At 44.5% G+C, this 20,685-nt stretch overlaps 1 long non-coding RNA gene across 2 annotated transcripts in view; it reads left to right on the top strand.

Moving 5' to 3' along the window:
• Positions 1 to 19,982, top strand: part of LOC147677820 (uncharacterized) — a 71,392-nt gene extending 51,410 nt beyond the window's left edge. Inside the window, exons 2-3 of one of the 2 annotated variants that reach the window (XR_015302569.1) lie at positions 7,681 to 7,838; positions 19,832 to 19,982. This is a non-coding gene — a long non-coding RNA (uncharacterized LOC147677820). Of the gene's footprint in view, positions 1 to 7,680; positions 7,839 to 19,363; positions 19,454 to 19,831 lie in introns of those variants that run through there. The other variant, XR_015302570.1, reaches the window with a different exon arrangement.
• Positions 19,983 to 20,685: the final 703 nt, after the last annotated feature.

Raw genomic sequence — 20,685 nt, 5'->3', positions numbered from 1 at the left:
CTTTACTGATTGTTTCTGTCATATAGCTCTCTCTCTTAATTACATTGTGATGGCAGGTTGTATTCCCGGTCTTTGTTGTATCTGGAGACCTGCAAGGTACCTTATGTGTTTTGGGAGAAGGAATTCATAACAGAAGCTTTAATCACTGAATCACTGTTTTTGCCCAAGTAGAAGCTGACCTTCAAAGGAGCTGCCCAACTTAGCTCCACCTGATTACAATAAGTTTTGAGCAGATCCATCCTAAGCTCACTGTCTGGTAACTCACAATTACAGTTAACCACGGTCGCTTTGGCTAGTATTCTCTGCCCAAGCAGTTATAGGAGGTCATTTGCAGGCCCTGATAGGCGGAAAAAGGAGGGACACGAGCTGCAATGTGAGGCGCTTAAGCGCAACATCAACTCTCTAAAGTTGCAGGTCCTAGAGGGAGTGGCAATGAGCTAACGCCTTCAGCACCAGCTGTGTTTCAAGGACCACAAATTGAGGGCGCAGGCGGAAAATCACGCTTGCACCCATGCACTAGCAACTTTGCGCTGCTTGCATGACATTGGGGACAAGGCCAATAAGTTGCTTGCATGACTTGACAAGTGAGAGCAGGGGCAAAACTGGGTCAGGGAGATTGTAGACAGAGACGGTGATTTAGATAACCAATGGCCCTATTGCAGTAGCGTGAACCAAGTCCTACGAAGGGGATAGGCTTCCACAACCCGCAGATCTGAAGACTGCACTGACCTCCTGAAGGACATAACCCTTCCAATGCTTTCTGATGAGACAGGGACACTCTGCAAAGGAGCCTGGCTGTTGAGGGCATAGCGACAGCACAGCAGGACCTACAGTGGGGCAAAGCGGTGGTACCGAACGGTCTGCCGGTGGAGCTCTATAAATGTATGACAGACAAAGTGGCAGAACACATGCTGGCCATGTTCCAAGTTGCAAAGGAGGACCGAAGGGCTGTGACTTTTGTTGTGATTCCAAAAAAGGGATACCACCAATGAAATGTAGATCCTACAGGCCTATCTCTTTATTAAAATAAGAGGCGAAGGTGTTGGCAAAGGCCCAGACATCAGGTTGTGGTCAGTGATCACCACAATAATCTATCCAGATCAATTGGGATTCATGCCATACAGGAGCATGCACTTAGATCTCAATGCCTCTATGGGGTACTACATATGACTAATGCACCATGTTTTGAACAGGCTGTGCTTCTCTCCCTGGATGCCAAAATTGCATTCGCCTGTGTAGAATGGAACTATATTTTCACAGCCCTTGCTTGGCTGGGGTTCAGCTCTAAGTTCTGTGGCTGGGTATGACCGCTATATCGGAGCCTGTTAGCAAAAGCTCCAGTCAACGGCACACTATCCAGGTTCTTTGACCTGCAGAGAGGCACGCCGCAGGGGTGTCCTCTCTCCCCTATGTTACTCGCTTTAGTGCTTGAGCTGCTGGTGGCCTGGATTTGCCAAGACCACCTTATGTGTGGGGTGAGTGATAGTGAACTACAGGAGGATCAAATTTCCTTCTATGCTGATGATATACTACTCTATGTCACTAAACCACTCCTGCCCATAGACAGAGTACTGCACTCACATCCTTGGGGACCATTCTTTATATCGAAATAACTGGGAAAAGTCTCTGATATTCCCATTGGCTGGAGAGACCCTGAGACTACCCTCAAGTTGCACCATGCCACTAATGCTAGGTGGTTTCAAATACCTAGGCATTTATGTAATTCGACTTCCAGACAACTTCTTACATGAGAACCTACTCCCACAGCTAGGCAGGCTCCACAGGGATGTGGAACACTGGCAGTCCCTCCCAGTATCGATCAGAATGCTTCTATGGGACTGGGGTAGCTCACGCATCACTCTCTGTATATTACTAAGGGGTGTCTATGACGAGGGACTGCCTGTCCCCCCCCATTCTTAAGTAGTACTGGCCACACGGTTAGTGACTGTCAGTGACTGGGTGTTTGCTCACCACGCTGAACCAGCATATTGAGTTGACAGGGACGTTATAGGGAGCAGAGGCTCTGCGGCAGCATTATAGACAATCATGAGAATATGCCCTACCGCACACACCCAGACGGTGGTACGAGTGTGGCGAGAAGTGAAACGATACTTGGGCTGGTGGGGGCACTGATGGATCCGGCTCTGGTGTGGACCAGTGACCTCCTGTGGGAGGTTTAAGCCCTTAGCGGATTTTCAAAGTGTGCGCTGATTGGTGTAGAACACCTGGGAGATGTATGGAGAGGGGAGGTGATGGTGACCTTTGAGGTCCTGCGTCAAGACTATGGGATTACAGAGACCGAACTATAGATTTCTGCAATGGAGCTTACCCTCTTGCACAACAATCTAGCAGGGGAACAGCTGCTAGAGGCGGCACCACTAGAGAACCATCTCTTTCTGGCCCCATTAGAGGGTAAGGCTGTCTCCATGACACACAGGAAAATAATGAACTGCAGCCCCAGACCCACTAGCATCCATGTGAGAAGCCTGAGAGAGGGACACCAGGTCACTAGAGGACGATGACTGGATTGAAGCTATTCAAAGCCCGAGAAAGTTGGCAATACGGGACCGCTTCGGGCTGATTCAGCTAAGGATATTATTGGGCAGACTATTCCAGGGTTCTCCTACACAAGATGGTTAGGAGGGACTCGACGCTATGCCTGAGGGGTTGTGGGCAGAAAGGAGCTTTCTTTCATATTGTATGGACGTGCCCAGCAATACAGCTCTACTGTGTTGAACATCATTATTTTAATTTGAAAACATTTATAAAGCACAAACAAGACAGGTATCAGATCTCTGTACAAAGAGGAAAACTAACATTGATGTGAAGAAACCGTATAAGTACAATACAATAAAGCAACATAACCTGAAAGATAAAATTAACGTTGGGAGCTAGGGGAAGAAGAGGTAGCAAGTGGACAACCAGGTAAAAGGCCAACTGGATGGGGGAGAGCAGTTTTAGCATCAAACTACTTCTAAAGAAAGACAAAATACATTTTAAACCCCAAGTAAAAATGATTGTCAAGCACATGTTTCAAAACACAAAGAGAAAATGATTGTCAAGCATACATTTTAACACACAGAGTAAAAATGGTTGTCAAGCACGGGAGGGAAGTGTCAAGCAAATGACATAGAGTGCTCAAACTGACGGTCGCCCTGGACGCTAAACTGCGCCTTTTAAATCTTTTGGGTGGGGAGGCCTGGAACAAATTTCAAAGAATCTGGCGGTAGCAGCAATGGTAGGCAACCGCAATATAGCACCTGCTTGGGGTGCAGTGGCTCCTGCCCGAACTGAGGACTGAGAATCTGGTATGGACTGGTGTCAAAGGGCAGAACACATGCTCTTGCAAAGTAGGGGCTGCCCCAATAAATGGGACAAAGTGTTGGCCAACTGGCGCGCCTACCGAGGTAACTGATTGGGAGAGGGAGATGAGGGATGTGCGCAAAAGTTCTGCACTATCCTGAAACTCCATTTGTCAGCAGGAGTTTTTGTATTATATTTATGCTACATGCCCAATGAGTGCTATTCCTGTGTCTGAATTCATGTTCACTCTGTATCTTATGTATGATTTGCATTTATTGTACACTGTGCAAGAGTTTTATGCAATAAAAAGATTTAAATAAACAAGAACAATTACAGTTAACTGCAGAAAAGGGGGGGGGGTGATGCAGTCTGAGCCTGACAGAAGAGTTAGATACATCTGATATCACATGGGCAAAATGTGTATGAATCAACCGCTATGTAGCCCCACACTTGCTGAGTGTGCACAGGTGGTTTGGGCATGAAGGATTTGGATCTGGGCAGAGTGCCTGCAGGATATATACAAAGAGATCTGACTCTTGGGTCATCACATAAGAACAGACAAGCGTCTGTAAACTACAGTTAATACATTAGCAGTAAATGTGCTTAGGTAAAAACAATTTATTTGTGAACGTGAGGACATTAAGGGTAAGAACTGAGGTGCAGCATCATATATGACCTTTTAAGGAGTTTAAATACAATATTGCTCAGCCCATTTTTAAAGTCTGCTCTCCTATGGTGTGCACACCCTAGCCATTTACTTGGGCCTGGCTAATGCTCATCCAGTGCTCTGGTTCACGTGACTGCCTCCAGTGATACAGGTAGGTACTCATGAGACCCAAAGTGAATGGCAAATAATGGGACACCTGATAACTTGAACAAGATGCAGGAGCTTAAATGAACCTAATGTCAATCCCTTCTTTGAGGGTAGCCAGGGCAGGCAGTGGAACTTCTTCTATTCTTGCCCAAAGACCTCGAAATGTTTGTCAGTCACTATTACATTTTCTTTACTAATCATCTGCTGTTTAAAAGCCCATATAAGTGACTCTTCAAAACATATACAGTTAGATTTTATGATCTTAGAATATACTCTGAATGCATTTAGAACACTGTGAACTCTTCAACAGTGCCTAGGTGCCTCAGGTGCACATTCACACTTTGGAAACAATCATAAACATAAATAGAGATACAGATATACAAATATATCAGAAACAGTCTTTATGTAAAATGTCAATCCCACTCATGCCTTATAGCAATTGCAACAAGTTTTTGAAAAAAGAAACTGGGAGTTGGACTTCCAAATGTTTTCCAGGCCCTTTGTCCTTGCTGGACACAGTTCGACTAAATGGGACCCATCCCAATTCAGATACAACAACAGTATTGTCAGCAGAGCTCATGTCTAAGTTTTGAATTGCTGTAGGCTGCATAGCACAGGCCTGCTGACAGTGTGTGCACAGAACTGCTGATCATGAGATCTCCCTGGAATCCTTCTGGTCAGCAGTTGGGTCAGGGTCAATGAGCTTCTGTTTTTGGAAGGGTGTGGTTTCCTTTGTGTCCTAGCCTGCAGAGGTTTGGATTCCTTGAATGGTGAAAGTGTTGCGCAAAGGAACAGCCTGTTCCCAGCACTTTCTGCGGCCTAGAATCTTCTCTGTACGTCCTCCCCTTGTCCTGATTTGAGCCTGAAGTGGTCCCTTCAGTCGAGTGGGAAGGCAGTAGAAACCTCTTTGCCTTTCAACGAACATACTTGAGAATAGTGAAGGTTTCGTCAACTTGAGATTTGTCAAAGACTTAGAATTCGAAAAGACACACCTCAGGCAGATTGAGAAGAGGCGTTACATCCCATATTCACATACAGTAACTGACTACGAAGAATATGACATATTCATATAGGTAATTCCCTTTAAAAAATGTAGCTGGATCACAAGACTGAACCAAAGAGTGAGAGAATCTCAGTGATTGTCTGATGTATTGTTTGGTGGACCTAAGCAGGCTCCATAGAGCCTTGACTCTGTCGCAGTGGTCTCCAAAAGCCCGGTTCTTCTCCATTTACAATACCCCACTGGGGCTGCATCCACCTTCAGGGGAAAAGACAAAATGGGAACCCCCACATTGAGAACAGTGGCAGCGAGGCAGCGGGGAACCTGTTACCCACTGGTCCCCCTAGAATTAAGAGAAGCTGTTTCTTGTGAGGCAGCACAGTGAAGAACCTATGTCTTCCACTTGGACCTTCCGTGTCCTTATGTCATGGCGGCTTGTCATAGTTCTGTATGTTATGTTATGTGGTCCCCCAGGATTCTGTGTTAATTAAAACCATGAAAAGCTACACAGGACATTTTATTCTTTCTCTCTCAGTGCCTAATTTTCAAACAAATACGTGCCGGGGCTAGGGTTGACACCTTTCCTAGAGAATTATACAAGCCATCTGTTTATGCTTTAACATTCTGTAAAGAATATATCATATGTGTTAATTTTTAAGATGGGTTTTCTCTCTTTGTTTACTTTAATTATCCGTCAGGAATTATTAGGGAAGCTGTAGAAAACATTTTAAAGTGTTTTCTATGTACAGTTACAGTTTAAAGTATGTACTGAAAAAATATTGGCTTTAGGTGATTGGAGGGGCGGCTGGCACGTATGTGCACCGGTGAAGTGGGCGGACGGACAACTAAGTGGTGGGTGGGTGCGTGCATGCAGGCAAGGCGAATAAAAAAAATAAAGTCTCTTACCTTGCCTGCTGCATGTCAGCTCAAAAGGCTCAAGTTTCCAGGAAATTCCACTAACCAATCCTGGCACTACTCTCCCAGCATAAGAGCAGTGCCAGGATTGGCTGGAACATCCTTGTTGGAGGGTCCTTCAGGCCCTATAGGCCTGTGCTTGGTCTCCACCTAGCTGTCTAAGACAGCTGAGTGGAGAGTTGCAAAGTGTGCATGTCACTTTGGCCTGCTCAAGAGAGCCAGCCAAAGTGACATGCGCACTTTGGAAGGTCAATCTTGGTCCTCCAGTCCTCTTCTGCTGTCAATCGGCAGCAGAGGAGGACACACCTCCACTAATCCCGGCTGCTGGGTGCTGTGCTGCTAAACTTGAAAAATGGCAATGAAATAATTTCATTAGCATTTTATTTTTCACGTTTTGCACCGCAGCAGGTGGGAGGGGACGACACCCTCATGAACAAACCATCTACTTTTAGTAGTAGTTCAGACATTAAAATACCAGTCAGGCTGGTATAAAACCGCCAGGTGGCCCCCCTTGCCGGGGCCCATTATATTTCTGAAGCCACCAGTGCTGCCAAATACCAGGAACATTGCTACCTACTCTTGCATGCCAATAGACCCGATTCAGTCTGGAGACTCCTAAGGTTTGAGGCCCAAAATGTCTTCATCGTGGCTGTCTCCCACCTGAAATTGCCTCTGCTTCAATAGAAGACTATGGGAGAAATGCATTTTCCCAGATTATTTTTTCAAAATCTACCTTTTTCCTCTTCTAATATGTTGCAAGTTATGCCTACCAACCATTACTCTTCTAGAAAGACCATTTGAGCTGTAGCAGGTGACCCAAAGCTTTTAGGATAGTTTCGGCACTTATAATTTTAATCATATATTGAGTTGCTAAAAACCCTGCTAGCGTGCTCTTTTAAAAATAGAATGTCAGGGGTGTGCGTATGCCAGTGGTGTAATAGGACATGTCTCCTCGGGCCTCACCCTTGTGAGCTACTCCGTCCTATTACAGTAGCTGCCCGGCAATAAAAACTCACCATCTGCAACAGAACTATCCTGGAGTTCTATGGAGGTGAGGAGGCCACCCTGTGCTGCAAGCATAAGGCAGTTTGCAGCTGTTAAGATCTTCCTGAGCGGCCACAGAGAGCTATCAAGATGGAGAAGCAAGTCATTAGTCAAATGGAGAGTAGCACAATGAGGAGAAGAGGCAGCAGCTAGGGCAGGGGTCTTCAAACGGGTCACCATTGGCTGGCCTATAGATGTCCCAGGAGTGGGGCCAGGCTCTGGTCAAAAGAAGCATCATGCTGATCACAGTGCTTTGTTTTAAGCAGAACAAAATGAGCAGCAGTAAGCCACGTTGTAATGATTTATCAGTAACATCTTTTGTCATTTATATCCTGACTGGAAGTATGTTTAGAAGGGAAAGGGACTCAAAATATTCCTTAAACCTCCCCCTCTCCTGTTTCTGGTAATGGATAGTTTCACACTTTAATGAGGCCTGGCTGACCAGAACAGTATGCTAGGCAATCATATATTTTCAAAAGGGGTAACAGAACTTAATTGCAATGTTTACATAGATAGATACATATTTAAACATTGCCAATTTAATAGAATAATTGTGAAAAATGTTGCGGGGAATGATTTTTATTTTATACATTTGTTTTCACAGGGGTGTGGTGTCAAAAAGCTTGAAGGCCTCTAAGCTAGGGTGATGGGGCCCAGAGAAGACAAGTTCATGTTGATGGAGACACAGTGGTGGAGACAGGAGGAAGTGCCAGTACAGTGAGAGTTTCACAGAGGATGGAGGGACCCCACACCCAAAATGAGGTGAGGAGACAAAAGGAGAAGGTGTGGATGGGGGCGATACAGTTGGAAAAACAAAGCAAACACTGGTAATCTGCAAATATTAGACGCTTCGTAGAAAGAACTTTCCAAGTGTAAAGTATGATATATGTACACGAGGATTGCCAATCAGAACACAGTATCGAGAAACAGAGCACCTAAACGTACCATTAATAATAACTGAGGGCAAAACACAGGGAGCAAAAGACCTACAGAAGATTACAAAAATAAAGAGTAACTTTGGAAAAAAGTAAAGTAGAGCTAACTGCGTGACTCGCCCAGTAGCGTAGCTAGACCTACTACCACGGGGGCAGTACCTAAGTTTGACGTCTCCTGCAGGGAAGAACAGGGGTGTGGGGGGCTGCCGGATGACTTGTTCCGGGTAGGGGGAAGGGGTTGGCGGCCAACTTATTCTCGAGAGGCGGGGGAATGGCGGTAGCCGACAGACAATACTTGCTCACCTCTGCCGCCCCCAAAAAGTGTGCTGCCCGGGGTGGACCCCTGCCCCCCTCCCTAGTTATGCCAATGGACTCGCCTCTGTCAGTCTAACAATCCCCTAGGCATGGGTGGCTGCTGTTAAAGGGCGTGAGGGGTGGTGACCTCCCACGCTGGGGGAAAAGAAAAAGAGTAAACAAATTAAGACCAAGCAGCTGGGAATAACTGCTGCTCTTTCTTTGTGATCAACTGGTGTGATTCCCAGTTTTTTTTCTAGGGAAGATAAGTCAGGGAACTGTGACATGAAACCTCCCAAACATTCTTCATGTGTTGGCAGGACCCAGGACAAGGTTGTGTTCGCCCTAGAGGCATAAACCAGGCCTGTGATGAAAGCTGAGGGGGGAGGAAGCCTGCTGGGATTCATTTTTACATACAAGCTTCCCATTGGATGTTATTTACATGGCCCAGGCTGGGATTAAAACAGTGCCAACTAACTGAATGGCAGAGGGCAGGGTAGGCATTTGGTAACAATGGAGGAGTGGGTGTGGCACTGATGAACAAGTTACTTATCTTCGGTAACGCTTTTTCTGGTGGATACAGAATCTGCCTGTGGATTCCTCACTTTATGAATATCCCCAGCGCCAGCATTCCGCAGAATTTTTTCTAGCTCTCCATACCAACGAGGACCTGGGCTCCGCTTGCGACTCTGCATGACGTCACCGGAGCCATAAGAGAGCCTCGTCGGCATGATGACGTCAGTTCCACCCATTTTTTCCGTGCCTCCGAGGCGAACAGGTGGACCAACAACAGATTCAAAGTATACACAGTACACAACATTTGAACTAATATACACAGTACAAAATAAAAAAGGAAAGCTAAAGAACATCAGCATTTCCTATAAATGTACCAGATAGAAAGAAGATACAATGTAAAACAACAAGCCAAATTAGGCATCCTTTAAGGTTTACCAAAGTGGACAATGGGGAGGAGGGTGGGTCAGTGAGGAATCCACAGGCAGATACAGTATCCACCAGAAAAAGCGTAACTGAAGGTAAGTAACTTGTTCTTCTGATGAATACATCTGCCCGTGGATTCCCCGCCTTATGAATAGATTACCCACAGCAGTCCCGCTCACTGTGGCCACCGATGGAGGAAGATGAAAGGGCTTTCCTTGAGACAGATTGCCCTCCACGCTCAGATCCGCTGCAGCTTCTCTGGAGATCCTGACTGTCTCCCTGAGATCTCCGTTGTGCTGATACCACTGCCTGCGGAGATATCACTGGAGCGCCCTCATGTGCCAGCGTGCATGGTTGACTAACAGAATACAGGAAGCGAAAAGACCAAGCAGGCGAAGGACCTTCAGAACTGGAACAACCGCTCCATTGTGGAATACAGGGAACATCTCCTGAATGACGAAGGAGGGTATGGAGGAGGAAATTCCTGAACCTTGCAGAAAGTGAGACAGCCAACCCCCTACAGGACCCACATGATCCAGGATGGGAGATCTAGGGCTGCTTTCCTGTGGTACCAGAAGGACCGGGGGAGGCAGAAGAGGAGGAAGAGAGATTGTAGGCAGAACCATGTTGGCGACCTCTGGCTCTTCCTCTATAAGATTTATAGAGTGGATTTTGCTGCTGCCGCAGAGGTTGACGAAGTTGCGAAAGGGAGACCTTCCAAAGCCTCGATATTTTTTTTAGCCGAAGCCTCTCGACTTGGTCTGCAATCCTAAGGATTTCGCTGTGGCTCTGCTATCCTTAAACCTTTGTAAGTCCAAATCTGCTTTTTCCCCAAAGAGCTTTGACCCGTCAAAGGGCTAATCAACAAGAGTGGCCTGGACATCAGGGGAAAATCCAGAAGAACAAAGCCAAGCCTGCCTTCTTGTAGCTATGGAGGAGCCCATAACTCTGGCTACTGAGTCAGCTGTATCCAGATCTGATTGAATAACCTGTCTAGCCGCAGCCTGAGCGTCTGACAGAACCTCCATAAAGTGTCCCCTCTCCTCATCAGGTAACTTGGGGGCCAGTTATTTTGCCAGGTCCATCAAAGCATGCATGTAACGGTCCAACAGACAAGTGGCGTTGGTCGATTTCAGTGCCATGCTAGAAGAGGAGAAAACCTTTTTAGCTGACAATTCCATCTTCTTTGAGTCCCTGTCAGCTGGGGTCTGTGGAAAAGCACCTGAAGATTCCTTGGAGCAGGATGCCTGCACCACCAAACTCTCCGGAGATGGTTGAGAAGAGAGAAAATCTGGATCCCCTGGTGCCGTCCTATACCTTCTAGCCAGAGCTTAAGAAACGGCAGGCAAACAGAGTAGTTTATGCCAAACCTCGAGGATAGGATCCAACAAAGCTTCATTAAAGGGTAACAGAGGGTCAACTGTGGAGGAAGGTGAATGCAAAACAACAAGTTTGGTTTATATTCAGCAGTAAGTAACTACAAATCCAAAAGCTCCGCAGCTTTCCTTATCACCAAATGGTAGGGAGCTACCTCTTGAGGAGGTGCAGCCCTTGTAGAAGAGAGTTCCCACTCTGGAGAGGTCTCTAAACCACTCGCCTCCTGAATTCCCTTGAATTCACCCAGGGACTCTTCAAACTAGCCCTCCTCTACTTCCTCGCTATGATACTGCTCCTTTTCTAAAAACCTCTTACGAATCCGCAGACGCGGCGTTGTTGGCGTCATGCGCGGCGCCGACTACTCAGGAGCCGGCGTCGAAGGAGGCTCTGAAGGAGACACGAGATCCACACAAGGCCGAAAGGAGGGCTCCCCAGACAGCGCTGAGGATTTTATAAACTGCGTAGAGACTCTCGGTACCGGAAATTGCCATGACGGCACCACCGGCATGAAGGGTGCCTGGGCATAGTGCTGGGGCACACCCAAGTTGAATGTCAGCAGACCCACGGGACCAGAAGGTGCTCCGGATTGGAAAGCCGCCTTTGTAAAAACACCATACATAGCATTTAAAAAATGTGACGGATCCACCCCTGGAACCAGGGAATTGTGGATATGGATTCGAGCCAGTATCCAAACTGGGAGTGTCCGACGTCAGAACGATCGGATCCACTGCCGAATCCATGGTTCAATCTCAGGCACAGGAGAAGATGAAACATCCTGAACTGGCTCAGCGTCTGAAGCTGGTGAATCCCATGGCGCCGGAGATGCCCCGGAGTTTCTCTAGGCATAGGAGACTTCTCCGGAGACGCACTAGGAGAAGGGGAGGGCGTAGGAGATACAAAGTCCTTACGGCGATGTCGAGAGGGCAGGCGAAGGTGACCTCGAAGCCTTACCCTTCGTCGAATGGCGCCGAGATCAATGTCTTGTTTTTTTTTCCTGCTTTCTCCACTTCGATGTATGCGAAGTCGACGTCTTCAACTTCGACTTATCATGCTTATGCCCTCTACCTTCTTTCTTCGCCTTGGCCAGAAACAACTTGGCTTCCTGTTCTTTAAGTGCTTTAGGATTCATTTTCCTGCAACAGGAACAGTCCTCCATGCCGTGATCCGACGACAAGCACCATAAACAATCTTCATGGGGATCAATGATGGACATGTGACCCCCCACATTCCCTACAGGGCTTAAAACCAGACTTCCTTGAAGACGACATCCCTTCTAGCAACAGTTAAAGCAGAAGGAATAACAAAGCAACTCCACAAAATATGGAGAGTGCTAGAAAACAGTTCCGCGTCGACAGCGCAGAAAAAAGGGCACTGACATCATCATGCTGACGAGGCTCTCTTATGACTCCGGTGTTGTCATGCGGAGTCGCGAGTGGAGCAAACGTCCTCGTCGGCGTGGAGAGCTAGGAAAAAATTCTGCGGAATGCTGGCGCAGGGGATATTCATAAGGTGAGGAATCCACAGGCAGATGTATCCATCAGAACTCTTTCTCCTTCTACACTTCCCAACAACTGCTGCCATTGGTCAGGACTTGAGTATGATTGGTGGGCTGGGCAGGGGCAGCTTCATGGGTGGTGTTTGGGGTGTTACGCCCCGTAATAAATGTATATTGTAGTAAATAGCTGGGTACAGGTTCTTTCAGTTTGATATTGTGATGTGGCTGTCAGATTTCTCCTAGGACTTTTACATGCACACACAGACTAAAACACACACACTGCCCCTCTGTCCTCTGTTTTGAATTTCTTAACGTTTTTGAGTTGTTTTACAAAATATTCTATTTTAAGTTGTGCCAACAATACACACTGCTCTCCCATTCCACTGCCCCTTCATGTCCTGCTTCTCAGATAATGTATTCAACCATGATATGCCAGCGTGATTGTTGGGAAATCTGAAGCTCGCCCTCACCTCCCAATCTTACTGGCCTAGCTACGTCCCTCGGGCTAGGACAGGGGAAGGGCCCTAGAACAGCTTCCTTCAAGGTTAATTTACCCATATTAGAGGTGTCGTTTTTTTTCTTTACTTTTTTTTTCAGTGCAGGTTCGTCTTTAAAACTGACAAAACAAAGCACAAAGGCCCACTCGACCTATGTATCTTCAAAGCACCTCAAAGTGCTCAGTGGAGAGACCGTAAACAATTTAAGACCATATATGTGTGTTACCGTAATATATTATTTTATATTTTAATCATTGAGGGCATACTGCCATACATTGCAGTTTACAAATTAATCCACAATATTGTTTTTAACAATTTCAGCAATATGATCTTTAATTTCTTCAATATCAAAACACATTTAAACAAAAAAGAAAACACGTTTTTTTTGTACATTTTCTATAAAAACTTTATACATTATACATATTAGCTAAAGATTGCATGTGACTGGTATCACCCCCATATCACAATCCCCTCACTCTTTCGTTCAAAGAAATCACATCTTCTCATATATACCACTCATTCCAGTCCCAGCCACAGCTTACATACACTGTGAGTTACAACGCGGAAAGATCATCCCCAGTTTCTGCTGCTGTTGTGTTGCAGGCCAGGAATTCTCACAAAAACAGTCAACGCACGTTTCGGTTGGTAAGAGATAGTGATGATCCACCTTCTTCCAGACCACACAATATGAAACAGATTATGGGGGGGTCAATCGGTGATGATCTGCAAGTTAGTATATAAAAATAACCGGTCAGACCACAAAAACATAATTACTTAATGGGTAAGAAACTAAATAGAGTTTCCATTGTTAGAACCTACATTATAGATACCTCTGCCGTGGTGCACCAAGTGATAGAGGGTAGAGTATCAGTTGATATGATATATTCTCTGTCTGTAAGTATAACTTGAAATCGTCAGAAAACACATTTAATACCTTATAACCAGTGTACATAAGAAGATTGCCCTGAAGACGCATCTTGCCATCAGTTCGATTGTATGTGTGACATATAGAGAGAAAGGCAGAGGTCTAGATCTTCACATGTGCATCCATACATAAGAGTTGTGCTCTCCCCACCTTCACTCTCCTGTCTCAAGATATCAATCCTGTAACTCACGTAGTTGCTTTAGGTCTGATGAAACCCCTAGGATATCCTCTATTTAAGAGTCTACCCGTCAGCTCTTCTCCATGCTGCACATACTCCCCCATTGTAGAGCCGGTGCATCTAATTCTTAAGAATTCTCCAAATGGGATGGAGTCTTTATGACAATGATACTTTAATTCCACTCCTTTGTTGGAACTAGTTGGCTGAACCCTAATAACTTAAAAAGCAATTCAATATTGTGTGATTAGATTAGTGGGGGATTGCTGTGTGCTTTTGATTAAGGAGACAGTGCAAAACTCAAAAGCCCAAGCCCACGGTCACACACAGACCACCAGGAATTATTACTCTGCCTGCCTGGCACATCAAGCAAGTTTTGAATCTGTGGTGGAATAATGCATGGGCCGAACCTGCTCTTTGCAGGTGTGAATCCTCCTGCTACCAACTTGAGCCAGCAGCCACCACGTACAACAGGCACACCGAGTCTACCGAGGCGTTGTGTGGTACATCAAACTCCAAAGCTCACCTTCACTGTAAGATTGCCCTCTATCTTCCGTTCGTGTTGGCTGGATATGCACGTAAGAGCCACTGCTCCTGTCACTTGCTAACTGGTATATTTAAGTCTTTTTAAGACACTAACTAGTGTCCCAGGGGTCAGTATATACAGAGTTGCAGCAGAGTCAGTATTCTAAGTGTGCATGCAAGTCTTTATATTAGTTGCTGTCAGATGTGTGCATACTGAGCATACTCACGATCTGCAAAATGAGTGTGATCGTATTGTGATCTATATCCTGAGAGTGACTTGCTCTATATTATTTATTTCCATGGCTGCAACTTGCATGCATTCTACCACCCACCAGGAGAGAATGCTAAGTTCACAGAGCAACTGATGGAGATCATAACGACCAACTCCAACTCGGATGCCAATAACATATACCTAGGCGACTTTAACCTACATTGGGAGGACGGCAATGACAAACTGATCAACTCGATCAAGGACTTCCTCAGTGAGCTAAAACTTATACAAGCATGCAACCAACCCACTCACTCACAAGGAGCGACCTTAGACTGGATTATCTCAAGAAATGATGAAGCATCAATCCTCGCTATAGACCCATTTGATTGGTCTGATCATCACGCTATAACATTCGCGATACCTACAATGAAAAAGGGCAGGACCGTGCAACCTCGCAAGCTCACGAAACTGATCCGAGACACAAAGGAGGCCAATATTGAACTACTGGTTGAAAGATGTGAAAAAGATCTGAAGCCACCCAACAATAAGCAAAATGTCAATGAGCTGACGGATCACTACGTAACCTCGATCGGTAATATCGTCAATGACACCATGCCCCAAAAACTGAAAAAATTCGCGGAGAAACCAAAAAATCCCTGGTTTAATGAGTCGTTGAACGAGGACAGGCGCAAACTGAGAATGGCCGAAAGGAAATGGAGACAACATCCCTCCTCCCCGGAGCTGATAGCCCTCAGGAAAACAAGAAACGAATATAACAAAAAGATAATCAACTCCAAAAAAGAATTTATCAGAGCTGAATTGGACAATGCCATAAACAGACCACGAAAACTCTTCGAGATTTTAAAACAACAGTCAAACAAACTCGCCAAAACGGTTCAAGAGAATACTAAAACTCCCATAAGCTGCGAGGAATTCTCCTCATTTTTCACGGAAAAATCCAAGCTGCTTGAAGTTGAACTCACAAATGCAGCAACTAACCTGATGACCCTTCCTCCACCTAAAATTGAGGCCAATGTCTTAACAGAGGGTCTCCAAACAAAAAACAAGGCAATATGGGATACATTTGAACTGTACGACCAGGGAAAGATCGCCAAAACGCTAGCGGAAATCAGACCAAACAACCACTATCAAGACCCTCTACCGGGAAAGTGTATAAGAGAAATCAGCCATACGCTAGTTCCAATCTGGACTGAGATAATAAATGCCTCACTTGCACAAGGGACTCTCCCTGACTGCCTAAAAACAGGGCAGGTAGTGCCCATCATCAAAAAACCGACAGCTGATGCAACAGACCTGAACAACTATCGTCCAGTGACCAACATCCCTCTATTGGCCAAACTCATTGAGAAATGCGTGCAGGCCCAACTAAGCCAACATATAGCGAAATTCTCGCTACTGGACGATTGCCAATCAGGATTCAGAACAGGACACAGTACTGAAACTGCGATCCTGCACATTGTCGATGACGCCTTACAAGCCCTAGACCGTAACCAAACATGCCTACTGATCCTCCTAGACTTGTCATCAGCATTTGACACGGTAAAGCACAAAGTACTAATGACCAGGCTACAAGACAGGATGGGTCTGTCCGGAAACGTACTGAAATGGTTCAATTCCTTCCTACAGAATAGGACTCAGCGATTCCTGGTTAATCAAGCAATCTCTTCCCCGAGCCCCAATGCAATTGGGGTCCCACAAGGCTCAACGTTATCCCCAGATCTATTCAACTTGTATGTAGAACCTCTCACGGAGATTCTTCAAAAATCACAGATATCCTATCATATGTATGCAGACGACACGCAATTATACATAAAGATCGCCTCCCTTGAGGACATTGACCTAATGAACAAGACACTAAAAGAAGCTTTGCGATGGTTAACAATGAACCATCTGAAATTAAACGCCCAGAAAACAGAATTCCTGCTAATTTCACCGACAAAGAGCCAATCTGAAGTTAAGGAATGGACTAAAATGGTGACGTCGCTAAATTGCACCCCAACCCTAGTGAACTCAGCCAAATCACTAGGAATTACGCTAGATGAAAACCTTGACATGAAAGACCATATTAATTCAATGGCCAAGAGCGCCCGCTTCCACTTGAATTACTTAAGAAAACTGAAACCCTTTATCTCAGAGACAGATCTAAAACTGGCGATCCAATCACTAGTTATCTAGAGGATCGAATACGGCTGCACCACACTAGCTGGCCTACCGAAAACATCCACAGCACCATTAAAAGCCTGCCTTAACGCAGCGGCAAGACTCATTACGGGAACGAAGAAATTCGATCATATATCTCCTCAACTGAAAGCACTAAACTGGCTACCTTACGAGGCCAGAATCCAAATGAAGATGGCCTGTATCACACATAAAGCGGTTCACTACAACACCCCAAGATACCTAGCCAAGAAACTTAAGTTATCAGGAGGTAACAGAACAACTAGAAGCGCAAGAGAGTTACACTAACAGAGGATTGTCCTCTTTATGAAAACTGGAAGATCAATAACTGACAATTGACTGTGGCCATGCTCAAGCAGAGGCTTGACACGCTACTGCTACCTCATATACCTGTAAACTTATCTCAGACAAAACTATATAACCTCTACCTCTCTATATGTATTCATCCTTATTACTCTTTATATGCAATGGAATGCCATATAACCCTACCTCACCAAGCCTGGTTTGATACCAGGACACTAGCCAAGCCCTACTAGCCATCTAAGGCCAATTGCACATACATTAGGAAATTATATATCTAACCATGCCCACACATTGTATTGCCTTCTACCTCATATCGATTTTCTGTTGTTATTAATGCTATTATAATGGATATATGTGTTGACACTAGGAATTTATATAGCTAATTTCGTCCATACACTATACTGCCTCTACCTCATATCTATTTTGTTTTGTTTGTTTTTACTGTTTTGATAATGTTATATATCATTCTTTACCTGTTAAGCGCTCTGATACCCACGGGTCTTGTCCGCGCTATATAAAACTCTATAAATAAATAAATAAATAAAAATGGCGTGTTGTATACTTACTCTTAACAGCATCACATCGCTATCCTTCATGTGCAAAGGGGTCATCTCTAGAGGGTCCTGGATTCAGTGTGGACAGAGGTTGTACTGTGTGCTTGCTGCCTGCCGAATGTTGGAACAGAAGATATCCCAGCTCAACTTGTATGATGAGAATATCCAATTTACCCATCATATTGATGATAAAGCCATTCCATTTTTGGATGTATTAGTGAAATTGGAGAATGATACGCTTGATACTGAAGTATACCATAAGGCCACAGACAAAAACACTGCTCTCCAGTATAACAGTTTTCATTCCAGGAATCTCATTGACAATCTGCCATACTCATTAATGTTACGAGCCAAAAGACTTTGTTCACAGGAAGAAACTTTACAAACCAACCTCAAAACTATCATCACCAAGTATGTGTCTAAAAAGTATCCCATGACTGCGTTGGAAACAGCCAAAGATAAGACTGAAAAGTTATCTAGGGAAACCTTGTTGAATAAGAAAACAAAACAGCAGTGCCAACGTCAGGTATTTGTTTCTAAATACTCTACCAGTTCCCATGAGATAAAGAAGAGCATCAACCGACACTGGGATTTGTTGAGTCATGAGACTGACTTCAAAGAATTGTTTGTGAATAGACCAATTTTTGCCTATAGAAGATCACGAAATATAAAAGAGCTACTAAAACCCAATCCCGTGACAAAAACAATCATTTATAAAGGAATGAGAAAATGCCAAAATTGTGTTCACTGTAATAATGTGATGGTGACCGACACAGTGAAACATCCACACACAGGAGAAACTATTTCTACCAGGATTAATGCGGATTGTAACACCATGAATGTTATATATGCCATCAAGTGCCCCTGCGGATTGTTGTATGTGGGCAAAACAGAAAGAAAAATAAAGACACGCATATCCGAGCATAAGAGCACCATCCGGAACAAAAATACCAGCAGTAGTCTGGCAGTACATTGGGACAATAACAGACATACAATAGCTCAGATCAAATTCCAGATTCTCGAAGTGGTCATCCCCACACCCGAAAAAATCTCACCAAAACTTTGTTGCAAAGAGAGATATTTTGGATAAAAAGATTAAACACACAAGATCCCAATGGGATCAATGATCGAGTGGATTTAACTTGTTATCTGTGATTTCTGCACTATCTGTGTACGCCGTAGGACTGCTTGATGATTCAGGTTGTTATCACTACGACAACATATATCCTATTTGTCTGTTACTATTTGTATTTGTTTTTATTGTTTTCTTGTTTCTTACACATATGAAGTAGGGTCTCGCATTCATTTTGACCATGTATCAACCATCTGGCACATTACTCGTACGCTTAACTATTCAGGCATGGCGTCTTATCTCCATCACTTTTCCCCACATCTTTGCGGAAGAGTCCGCTTTTTGTTTTCATCACACCTTCACGTCACTTAACAAGGCCGTCGCACCAAGTTTAGCGTTCGAATCGGCAGGATTATCGGGCGTTCGTGACCGGGAGCTGAGTACGAGAGTGGAATCCGGATTACCTTGTTATCGTTACTCGTGGCTTAAGGTACTTGCTATTTGAACAAGGTCCCATAGTTTAAATGCAGGATAATAGTCAGTTAGAGTAACGCTGTCGTTGTTTTTGTAGAGTGTCGGGTTGAACTTGGTATTACATCTGCTGTGAATGTTGGGCGAAAATCACCGCATCTTTCAAAGATTCAACAGGTTGGTTTCAGTTGCCACCATGGATTTTCATGTTAGAATCCATGAACACTCACTTTGATTGAATCATCCGTGCTCACAAACTTTGCTCTAGATGAAATGTTTATCCTCGTTTGGTCATTATTTCTCTGATCATTTTAGGTAATTTTGCACGTACTATTGAGGCAAGTGAGTGTTCCAGCATCCCAGGCCCCGTTTTATTATATTCGGACCGAACGGACTGTATTATTTCGTCACCATCTCAGTTGACATGTGAGTGCATTTGTTTCGGTTCATGTCACCGCTTTCCCATTTGTTGCACATGACGTTCATTTGACGATAGTCGATGTCCTTTTTTTGTACATTTTCTACAGCACATTGACCCGTCAGGCCCTCCATACCAGAACATCTCACTGTGGTCTTTCCCACTCCTCGTGCCATTCCATTACAACTGTCCAAGTGAGTGTACTAGCCAGAGTTGTTTATCTTTTTATTTTCTTGTTATGAATTAAACATGAGCATAGTTACTTTTTACAATAATTTCGTAATGATACCTGTGGTGAACTATGAACTATGCAGTTGAAGATTCTTTCATTAGAGTGAAAGCAATTTATGTTTGTGTCGTTTCAGGTACCGCCCCTGACGAAGGGCCATGTGGCCCGAAATGCATTGGGCAGGGCAAACTTGTGAGATGAAACATATAAATTGATGTGATGTAAACATCAAACTTTTTTTCATGATGAATTCATTGTATTTACTCGAAATCAAATGAACACTGTGCAGTACAATGTTATGATGCTAGTAAAAACGCATATTGATTGCAATTCACGCCTATGAGTCCTTATGTAACTTTGTATGTTGACATCAGTTACATTTAGATTTGAATATTATGTAATCATCCATTTTGGATTCGCAACAGTGCGCAGAGGGCAAGCGGTTTCGCTTGATTCTATCCTGCAATAATTCACTGGCGCAGTATGGACATTGTGTCTACCTCCGCAGCACGCGTGTTTAATGAGCATTTAAACTTCACTGTTAATTGTTGATTTAATTAGGTGTGCCTCTCCCATTACTAATTATTATAATCACACATATACCTTTAAAAACTTACATTAAAAACAGTTAAAAAAGATATGAGTGCATAAACAACATTTATAATACTCAAAACGACAAATAACCATGTTTAAGATGAACAAAGGGGTGCAAAACATAATCAAATTTCAAAGCTTCATTAATCTGGTATAGGTAGTGGCTGAGGATTAACCCCTTGTGTGCGTCAGATGGCCTGGAGCCCACCGACGCCACAGTGGGCGTGAGCATGGGCCTCATGTTTTCAGGCCCAACAGAAGCCATTAGACACCAGGGATCTTATTTTAAATTCATTTTGGCATTATTGGGGAGTGGCCTTTTAGGCAAGAGTCGCTTCCCATTATTTAACCAGATCAGGGATCTGCTGGGTAATTCGTTAAAGGGTGGTGTGAGTT

The sequence above is a fragment of the Lissotriton vulgaris genome, chromosome 12 (assembly GCF_964263255.1).
Source record: "Lissotriton vulgaris chromosome 12, aLisVul1.2, whole genome shotgun sequence".
NCBI lineage: Eukaryota > Metazoa > Chordata > Amphibia > Caudata > Salamandridae > Lissotriton > Lissotriton vulgaris.
This window is presented reverse-complemented; position numbering and strand designations above follow the sequence as displayed.